General features: G+C 38.6%; 1 long non-coding RNA gene across 3 annotated transcripts in view; it reads right to left on the bottom strand.

Annotated features, from left to right (window-relative positions):
- Positions 1-6,651: 6,651 nt before the first annotated feature.
- Positions 6,652-11,455, bottom strand: part of LOC107158518 — a 5,146-nt gene continuing 342 nt past the window's right edge. The window contains exons 1-4 of one of the 3 annotated variants that reach the window (XR_007350294.1): positions 11,197-11,425; positions 9,660-9,837; positions 8,318-8,478; positions 6,652-7,121 (exon numbers count right to left, since the gene is read on the bottom strand). This is a non-coding gene — a long non-coding RNA (uncharacterized LOC107158518). The other 2 variants (XR_007350295.1, XR_007350293.1) reach the window with 2 other exon arrangements.

The following is an 11,455-nucleotide window of genomic DNA, read 5'->3' as shown; positions in this document are numbered from 1 at the left end:
AGGGAAATTTAAAAATCCCTTGAAACAACAACAACAAAAAAATAGAAACATTATATATCAAAGATTGGGGATGCAGTACTAAGAGGGACATTTATAACAATGAGTACCTACAAAGAAGGAAGGAAGGGAGGTAGGGAGGGAAGGAGGAAGGAAGGAAGGAAGGGAGGAAGGAAGGAAGGAAGGAAGGAAAGAGGGGAAGGAAGAAAGGAAGGAAGGAAGAATTCAATTAAACAACCTAATGATACATAATAAGTACTTAGAAAAGCAATAGCAAACCAAACCCAAAATCCATAGAAGGAAAGAAATTACAAAGATCAGAGCAGAAAAAAATAAAATAGAGACTTAAAAGATCAATGAAACAAAGAGGTGTTTCTTTGTAAAGATAAACAGCATTGATAAATCTTTAGCTAGACTAGCCAAGAAAAAAGAGAGAAGACCCAAATAAATAAAATTTGAAGCAAAAAGGGAAACATTGTAAGAAATACTACAAAAATAAAAATGATACTTAAAGATTATTTTGAAAAAAATCATATGCTAGCAAATTGAAAAATCTAGAAGGAATGGACAAATTTCTGGACACATATGATTAAGAACATAAATAAAGAATATAAAAGCTTGTTAAACAAATAATGGTGATGAGTAATAGAAAGTCTCTCAACAAAGAAAATCCCAGAACCAAATGGCTTCACTGATGAATTTTATCCAAATTTTGAAGAAGAACCAATGTCAGTTCTTCTCAAACTATTCCATAGAATTGAAAGGGAAGAAAAAAAAAAAAAGAAAGGGAAGAAATCATCCTATAAGGCCTGAAGTGCCCTCTTACCAAAACCCAACAAGGACACAACAACAACGGCAAAAACCAATATCCCTGATGCAAAAACTCCCAACAAAAAAATACTAATAAAACAAATTCAACAGCATATAAAAAATCACCATATACCACCATCAAGGTGGTTCAGTCCAACAATGCAAGCGTTGTTTGATGTATGCAAATAACAAACATAATACATTAAATCAACATGATGAAGAAATACATAAAAATTATAGGATCATCTCATTGGATGCAGAAAAAGCATTTGATAAGATTTGACATCCCTCCATGATCAAACTTCTGAATAAAGTAGGTATAAAAGGATCATTCCTCATCATAATACTGTCTACATGTGACAAACTCCCAACTAAAATCACACTGAATGGGAAAAGGTGAAAGCATTTCCTCTAAGATTAAATAGAGGACAAGTTACCACTCTCATCACTTGTATTCAATATACTGCTAGAAGTTTTAGCTAGAGCAATTAGGTAAGAGAGAGAAATAAAGAGCATAACAATAAGAAGGAAGTAAAATTATCTCTGTTTGTAGATAAGATGATTCTATACATAGAAAAAACCCAAAGACTCCACTAAAGGAGCTTAAGAACCAATAAATTGAATATAGTAGTGAGATATAAAATCAACATACAAAAATTAGTAGCTTTTTTATATGCCAATAATGAATTTGCTGAGAAATAAATCCTGAACATAATCCCAGCCACAATAGCCAAGCAAAAATAAAAAACCCCGGGCTGGGGCTGTAGCTCAGTGATAGAGTGCTTGCCTAGCATGCGTGAGGCACTGGGTTCAGTCGATCCTCAGCACCACATAAAAATAAACAAGTAAAATAAAGGCATTCTGTCCATCTACAACTACAAAAATAAATAAATAAATAAATAAAAAATAAAAAATAAAAAAACCCTGGGATAGACTTAACTAAGGGAGCAAAAAAGCTCTATAATTAAATGTAAAACACTGACAAAGGAAATTAAAGAAAACACTAAAAGATGGGAAAACTCCCATGTTCTTGGATTAGAAGAATTAATATCATTAAAATGTCCATACTATCCAAAGTGGTCTACAGATTCAATGCAGTAAAAATACAAATGACATTCTTTTTACAACTAGACAAAGCAATCATAAAATTCATTTGGAAGGACAAAAGATCCTAAACACATAAAACAATCTTGAGCAAAAATAACAAAGCTAGATTCATCACAATACATGACTTTAGTTTGCTACAGAGATATCGTCAACAAAATAGCGTGGTAGAGCCATAAAAATAGACCTATATACCCTTGGCTCATGGTGGAGATACCAGAAACAAACCCATGCATCTACAACCAATTCTTGTCAAAGATGCCAAAAACATACATTAGAAAAAGGTAGCCTCTTCAACCAATGTGCCAGAAAACAAGATATCTACATGCAGAATATGGAAACTTGCCCCCTATCTTTTTACCCTATAAAAAAATCAATACAAAATGGATAAAAGACCTAAATGTAAGACTTGAAACTGAGACTACAAGAAGAAAAGAGGGGAAAGACTTCAAGACATTGATACAGACAATGATTTTAGAACTAGACAAAGCAATCCTAAAATTCATTTGGAAGGACAAAAAAATCCTAAACAGATAAAACAATTTTGAGCAAAAAGAACAAAACTAGATGCTTTGTTAGGACCACTAAAGCACAGAAAACCAAAGCAAAAATTGACAAATGGGGTGACATAAAACTAAAAACCTTCCGCACAGCAAAGAAAACAATCAACAGAGAAAAGAGAACCTACAAAATGGGAGAAAATGTTTGCCACCTATTCATCTGACAAAGGGTTAATATCCAGAATATTTTAAAAAACTCAGAAAAACTTAACAATAAAAATAAGTATTCAATTAAAAAATGGACAAATGGTCTGAGTAGATACTTCTCAAAAAAATAAATACATTAAAAATTTTAAATTAAAAAGTACAAATGGACAATAAATATGAACAGATGCTCATTAAGCCATCGGGGAAATGCAAATCAAAACTACAAGATACCACCTCACCCGAGTTAGAATATTCATTACAAAAATAAATAAATAACAAAAAATAACATGGTGAAGGAGATGTGGAAAAGAAGGAACTCTTATATACTGTTGGTAGAAGTGTAAATTAATATAGCCATTATGGAGAACAATAAGGAAGTTCCTGAAAAAAATAAAAAAATAGAACTACCATATGATAAAGCTATCCCACTCCTCAATATATGTCCAAAGGAAATGAAATCGGCACACAAAGAGAAATCAGTATTCCCATGTTTATTGTATCACTGTTCACAATAGTTCAGATATGGAATCAATCCAAGTCTCAGAAACAGATGAATAAATAAAACATATGTGATACACACACACACACACACACACACACAGAGGAATAGAATATAGCCATAAAGAAGAATGAAATCTGGGCTGGGGATGTGGCTCAAGCGGTAGCGCGCTTGCCTGGCATGCATGTGGCCTGGGGTTCGATTCTCAGCACCACATACAAACAAAGATGTTGTGTCCGCCGATAACTAAAAAATAAATATTAAAATTCTCTCTCTCTCTCTGTCTCTCTCTCTCTTAAAAAAAAAAAAAAAAAGAAGAATGAAATCCTGTCACTTGCAGCAAAATGGATGGAACTGGAGGACATTATGTTAAGTGAAATAAGCTAGACCCAGACAAGCTCTGAATGTTATCTCTCAGATATGGAAACAACAACCAAAAAAAGTGAACTTGAAAAAAAAAATAGTAATTACTCGGAACTGGAAAAAGGAAAGGTGTGGGGTGAGGAAGATGGAATTATCAATGCACACTTTATGCATATATGGAAATATCACACTGAACCCCATTAACATGTACAATTAATATGTTAGCAAAAAAGAGTACCAAAAGCCAAAATTGATTCTACTGTCAAGTATAACACAAAAGAACCAATAAAAAAATAAAACTGAACAGAACTTTAAAAAATATATGTAAAAATTGGAACCTTGGGGGGGAAAATGTTACATAAATGGAATCATATAATATGTGATCTAATGAAATTGGCTTCTTTCACACAAAATTCCTTGGAAATTCATCTAAGATGTTACGTATTCAATAGTTTATTCCTTTTTTTTTTTTTTTTTTTTGCTAAGTAGTATTCCATGATAAAGACTTACTATGTTTACTTATTTTTCTGCAGTGCTGGAATGAACCTAGGGCCTTATCCATGTAAGGAAAGTACTTTACCATTAAGCCACCTTCCCAGCCCACTATATTTATGTTAACTTGCTGAGACTGGCTTTAAAATCATGATCCTCCTGTTTCAGCCTCCTAAGCCACAGGGATTACAGGCATGTGCCACTGTACCCAGTCTTATATTTATTTTAAATGGTTAGTAAATAACATTTTTTTGTAGTGTTGAGGCTTCTACCAAGGTCTGGTCCATGCTAGGAGAGTGCTCTGCCACTGAGCTACACCCCAACTCAGAAAACATTTTTAACAGCTCCATAATATTCCCATGGGTGAAAATGCCATGAATTTCCCAATTATTTCTTTATTGCTGAACTTGTAGGTTATTACTGTTAAAAATAAATGTACTGAATATCTTGTACACAAAGGGTTTCCTGATTTGGATTTTTTTTTTAAAAGACAGATGTGTGTGTGTGTGTGTGTGTGTGTGTTGCTGGGGATTGAACCCAGGTCCTTGTTCATGTGAGACAAGCACTCTATCAACTGAGCCATATGCCCAGAACTCTTTAAGACAGACTTTAAATAATGGAATAACTCAGACAAAGTCTATTACCATTTTTTAGACTCCAATATAGGCTAGCAAATTAATTCTCCATAAGTTTGTAGAAATGTTCCACCAGTGTTCTGGAACAAACTGACCCCACTGTACGAGAACCAGCCCCAAGGTGCTGTGAGACTGAAGGAACAGATAGATCTAGGATTGCACAGAGTGCAATTATGGACAGAAGCATGGTCCTGGATAGAAGCAAGATGAGTGTATTCCTGCGATTTGTGTCAGAAGACAGGCTTATGAAGTTATCAGTGTAGTGGCACCTCCACCGCGCGACCAGCACGCTGGCTTCATACTAGAGGTTCGTAGCATAGAAGTTAACTAGTGAGATCAAAATACACACACACAAACTCAAATTACCTTTTTCTTTGACCAGGTCTGAGACGGCTCCCTCCTCTGGCTCCTGCCTTGAGCCACCCAGTGGGGCAGAGAGATTTACACAGACTAGCAGGAGAGAGAGAGAGAGCACTCCAGAGAGTGGCCTTTTATTGGGGAGCAAGAAATTCAGGGGAAAATTCCATCCAATGAAGGTCGAGGGGGACAGCATTCCAAGGTCAGGGTCAGTGATTGGTCTCAGGGTCAAGGGTCAGTCACACCCCCACAGGATGGGCTCTCACACCTAGAAAGGGTGGGGATTAGTACACAGTTTAGCCAGAACGCCTCACACCCAATCAGGGAGGTGCCCAATCACGTGTGAGAATGGCTTCCCACAGGCACCCCCTTCCTCCACAGAAAAGTCTTAACTGGATTCTCCAGAAATCTTCACCATGGCTGATTTTGGGGACTGTCAGCAAAAAGAGTCTCTGCAAATGAGTCCAATGTAGATAAACTTCCTATTTTCGAGTCGCCCTGTTTACTTGGCCACTGGCCGGGAAGAAATCAGAACTCCAGGTGCTGGACACCCCCTTACTCATTTTTCACAAACATATCCAGTATAGTAGTTTGTAGAAATGTGTAAACAAGGCCTCTGGCCTTGAGCTGGGCTTCACAGAGATGTCTACATTTCTAAGATAAGAGAAATTACCACTTGGGCTCCATGGTAACAGCTGGCAGGGGGAGGAAAGAGAGGGGAGAAGAAGCTCTCCCCTTCTCAGGTGTTGTCCTTGAAGGGTTAACTTGCCCCAAAAACAGTAAAAGAAAAAGTTGCTTTTATGTGAACTTCTGCAGACTGTGCACTTCTGAGCCCCTCCCCTTACATGCTGGGTATAAAATTCTGAAACTACCTGAACTTGGGGTTCAGGGGATTGATTGATTACAGCAAAAACTGTGCCCTCTGAACCTGGCTACAGCCAAATAAAACTGTTTCCTGCTGTCTTGGGTGCCTTGCCTCGTCTGTCCCTACATCAGGTCAAAGTGACTTCATCCAAACTGGGATGTACCTGGTTGAGCTCTATCAAAAAACAAAACAAAACAAAACAAAAAACAGGCACATTTACTGTCCAATTGTAAAGTTCCACATCTCACTCTAATGGTTTTGTCTATTTTATAGTATACTGGGAAACCATGTGGAATAAAACTGACTTATTTGACTCAGGGGCAATCATGGTGGTTACATCTTTAAGATGGCTACAGTCGTGTTAAGCTGAATATACACTGTTTAAGTCAGCGTTTTGCTGCTGTGACTTAAAGACTTGACCAGAACAACTTTAAAAGAGGAAAAGTTTATTTGGGGGCTCAAGGTTTCAGAGGTCTCAATCCATAGACAGCAGACTCCATTCCTCAGGGCTCAAGGTGAGGCTAAACATCATGGCAGAAGAGTGTGGCGGAGGGGAAGCAGCTCACATCATGATCAGGAAGCAGAGAGGGGGTTCCACTCTCCAGATCCAAAATATATACCCCACTGCCACACCCCACCTGCATCCAGCTACTACTCAGTTAGTCCCATCAAGGATTAATTCACTGATTAGGTGAAGGCTATAAAACAGTCATTTCTCCTCCAAACCTTCTTGCATTGTCTCACATCACAACCAAATCATAACACACACAAAAAGCAATACAGAGGAAATGAAGAGATATTCCCAAATTACAAGTTACATCATAAATATATAGCTTGCATTCTACCAAAAACAATTCTCCATATTCATAGGAGAAACTATCATGTCTAAGATGTACTTGACCTGGGGATGTATGACCTAAGGTTATTTGGTATCATGCTGCACTCTTTGTGGCCAAATGATTGGAGGCAATCCGCTACACGGTACTTGCATGGTACAATGGTGGCCAGGAGATTTGACTTGTGTCTTCTCTGGATTTTTGTTGACTACCTCAATAGGCTGTATTAATTTGCTAGCATTGCTATGACAACATCTCACAAACTGGGTGATATAAAACAGTAGACTTGTATTTCCTCACAGTTCTGGAGGTGGAAGTCCAAGATCAAGGTGCTGGGTGGGGCTGGAGTCCTCAGACTTCTTTCCTGCCTTAGAGATGGCCATTTTCTCCATGTGTCCTCACGTGGTGTCTCTCTCTGCCTGTGTGCTTCTGCTGACTTCTTGTCCTTATCTCCTCCTAGGACACCAGTCAGATTGGAATCAAGCTTATGCTAAGGCTTCATTTTAACCTAATCACCTCTATAAAGACCCTATCTATAAATACAAATCACATTGTGAGGTGCTGAGGGTTAGGACCTTAACTTGTGAACTCTTTGCAGGGGGAAAATTCAATCATAACAGAGACTTATTACTTCTAGAAAGGAAACAAAAATGAGAGAATCCAGAAAGTCCAGAATTGAAAAGACAAGTGATGTTGGTGGATGCCACTGAGATTGGATGTTTGGTCCATGCCATTGACATGTGGAACACACTAATGCAATACCCCTGTGAGCTTCATCTTCAAGATTAACCAACAGCTTAAATTAAGCCAACTTATTGGGAAGCCTTGTTGTATTTTTAGTGATATGATAACTAAATTCAGAATGAAAACGGAATTCTAAAAGCATCTCATCCATACAGTACAAAGATCTCTGATACAGACATTCCTTCTTATATGGGCAATAGAAAACTTCTGGCCAAAGAGCTAATGTTTGATGGGCATGTATCCTATGTCATAAGGAACTCTCATAACAGGACATATTTGTAGATCTGGCTCAGGAAAGTGCAATAAGATTCAACCTGGAGCCAGCTGGGATGACTGACCAACACTATAGGCAACCAAATCCAGAGCCAAACCTGGGAGAGCCTGGGTTCTTGACTGTGGAGATGATCTTTACGATGGCTACTGTCGTGTTAAACTGAATATACACTGTTTAATCAGCTTTTTTTCTGCTGTGACTTAAAGACCTGACCAGAACAACTTTAAAAGAGGAAAAGTTTATTTGGGAGCTCATGGTTTCAGAGATCTCAATCCATAGACAGCAGACTCCATTCCTCAGGGCTCAAGGTGAGGCTAAACATCCTGGCAGAAGAGTGTGGCGGAAGGGAAGCAGCTTACATCAGGATCAGAAAGCAGAGAAGGGGCTCCACTCTCCAGATCCAAAATATATACCCCACTGCCATGCCTCACCTGCCTCCAAACCATCTGCTATGGTTACAATATCTCATGTGTTAGAAACTTAATCCCCAAATTCATACATTAATGAATTTGAGATGGAGTCTTTGGGAGGCCATTTGAATTAGATATGATCAAGGGGATGGGGCCCCATGAGGGCATTAGTAGATTAATAGGAAGAGGAAGAGATGTGTTAGGATGCAGCAAGAGGCCCTTACCATAGGCTGAGCAGTGCTGGTGCCATGCTCTTCCCAGCCCAGTCTGTTGTATTCAGTTATAGCAGCAGAAAATGGACTAAGAAACCATCTTTGCTTTAAGAGGCAATGGTTTTCAACAGAGCTGAGCATCTTCCTTATTAGCTCAGGAGATCCACTGGGACCTAGGAGGAGGAAGTTATAAATGAGGAGTTAGGCTTGATGGTTCTGCGGATAGCATTCACCATGACATGCTTCACTGAGGATCAGCTATGTAGGTAGACTGCAGGGAGCAAAGGTTAAACAGCAGGACAAATGAGTCCATCAACATATGTGACCAGCTCAATTTCATCTTCCCCTGCTGTTAAGGTATAGAACTGTAAAAATCAGCAACCAAACATGCTTAGCATTACTTGGACCCATACTCAAAGTCAAGGTAGCCCCAGTCCCTCTGAAGCGGTTGGGTTTTATACCATGTTACAAACATCTCACAAAGCCCTGTAAGAGCTGGCAAAACAAATGTAGTCCCATGAAATCAGGAACCTAATTATAGGAAGTATAGAACAAAAAACACTCTTAGAATGGGAGAAAATATCATGACACTTATATCTGACAGAGGAGTCATATCTAGAATATAAAAATACTCCCACAAATCAGTAAGAGACAAGATAAATAGAAGAATGAACAAAAGATTGTAACGGGAACTATGCAAAAGAAAATACCCAATGTTCAATATCATGTGAATAAGTGTCAACTTTGAGGGAAGGGAAAATTAAAAGCATAATGTGATCCCAGTATACATCTGAAACTTGAATGGTTACAAAGAAAAGCATTAATTATTGTTGACTATGTGGACCAATCAGTATTCTCATGTATTGCTGGGAGAAGTATAAATCGGTACAGTACCTTTGGAAAAATATTTGCCAGTGCTTACTGAAGCAGAACATGCATGCATATATCCAATGATCTAGCAGTTCTACTCCTGGGTATATAGCCAAGAAAAAATGCTTATGTCTACAAAAAGATTTCCTTGAATGCTCGTAGCTAGCTCCTCCACTCATCAGAGCCCCAAATTAGAAACTACCTAAATGCTCATCAACAATAAAATGGGTAAATAAATTCTTGTATATTCACACAATGAACTTCTGTATCAATTATACCACAAACTAAGTGGTTTAAATTTATATATGTTCTTTCATAGCTCTGGAGGCTAGAAGTCTGAAATCAAGGTGTCAGGGCCAAGGTTATTCTTTAGGAATCTAGAGGGCAATCCTTCCTTGGCCCTTTGTGTGTGTGTGTGTGTCTCGCTGGGCAATGAGCGCAGGGCATCACAAATGCTAGGCAAGCACTCTATTACTGAGCTTACCAACAATCTCCCTTCCTTGACTCTTCCAGCTTCTTGTAACCCAGGTGTTCCTTGCTTATAGCAGCACCACTCTAATCTTGGCCTGTCACGACGTGGCCATCTTCTCCCCCTGTGTAACTGTGGTATGAGCTGTCTGTTTTGTTGTCTTCTTTACTTTTGTTTTGAACTTCCTGAAATACTTGCAGCCAAAGGAAGAGACAATAAAATTTTTTTATTGCTTCATATCAAAATTACTGCTTACACTTCAAGCTACCCTTAGAAGGGAAATCCATTGTTATTAACATCCAGGAAAGAGAAATGGTGGAAGGAAAGCATGAGAATTTCTACAAAAAGATGAAAACAGAATTAAATCCATTTAAGAATCTGGACACACCCAGAGATAAAGTCCTTAAATAGCAAAATGCTTAAGCTATCTTTCAGGAAAATCCTACAGACTCCACTTAGCGATCATATGAAACAGTCTTTTCAAGAACGGATATATGCAAAGTAGATCCTCTGATCAATGACCTTTAGAATGTCATGTCCCAGGCTTAAAGTTCCCAGAGCAGAACATGTTACCTCCCCCCCATTAGAAACATTTGATCTGTAAAGAGGCATGAAAACCACCTGTGCCTGCATAAAAGAACCCTCAAACTCCCTTTCATGCCATTCAATCAATAAGCAACTTCCCCCCTCTCCCCTCCTGTAAATTTGCTACCAGCAACTGACTGGGGAGGCAAATTTAGGCTTCTATTAGCTCTTTGTCCGTGACAGTGCAATAAAACCTTTTCTTTTCTTTTTTGAGATGGAGTTTATATGTTGTCCAGACTGGAATCGAACTCATGATTCTCCTGTCACAGCGACTATAGCTTTCTGACCCACGTCTAATTTAAACCACTTTCTTTTTGCAAAACTTAGTACTGATTTCTGTGCATATTACACAGTGGGTCCTTATTCCATATCAGAAGGATAAAGCAAACATCAGGCAGTATTTTAGCTTACATGTGAAAGGCAAATGTCTACCAATCTCAGCTACCTGCAACTCAGCAAGGAAGAAGAGAACCTATTAGTCCTCAGGACTGCACATAAACTGCACCTGGGAACCGTTTCCGGGTTTTCAATACCCGATTCATAATCCCCAGGGGTGGGGCAAGGAACTAGTGTTAAAGGGGCTCTGAGGGTTTCTAAAGCTCAAACAAGCCAAGAATGAGCGCCCTACTGGCGAAGTAAAAAGTGGCGCAACAAACAATTTTGTAAACGAATACTTCTTGAAAAGATTTTCTCGAAATCTCATTAAAATAACCATGTAAAAAGGCTCATTTGCAACGTTCCTTTTCTGCAACAAGAAATGTAAGACCGGGAATTAATTCTGGTTATGACAAATGTGTTAGCGTCTTCAGTTATTTGCATTTACAATAATTTTACCACGGATGTAATTGAGAAAACTAGCACCTAAGACGCATTTCACAAAAAACAATGTAGCCAAAATTTACTGAGTACGTCAGGCGCCAAAACCCACCGAGGTTGCCAGTTGTGTTGCAATGAGATGGACAGTTACCCTAGGGACCTGTAGGACTGCACTTACGATGCGAGGCTACATCGTGTACGAACAGAGGAATGAAATGTTGTATTAAAATTATGTTCAACGAATCTGCTGTTCATTGTCATATATACGTTCTGCTGTCATATATACCTAATCAAAATTAATTAATGAATTAATTTTAAAAATTAAAAAAATAAAAAGACCCCGCAAAAATACTGCAGAGCCCCGCCTCGCTGCGCCAGCCCCTCCCTCCCTCTGGCCCCGCCTCAACTTC

This window comes from Marmota marmota, unplaced genomic scaffold (assembly GCF_001458135.2).
Source record: "Marmota marmota marmota unplaced genomic scaffold, marMar, whole genome shotgun sequence".
NCBI lineage: Eukaryota > Metazoa > Chordata > Mammalia > Rodentia > Sciuridae > Marmota > Marmota marmota.
This window is presented reverse-complemented; position numbering and strand designations above follow the sequence as displayed.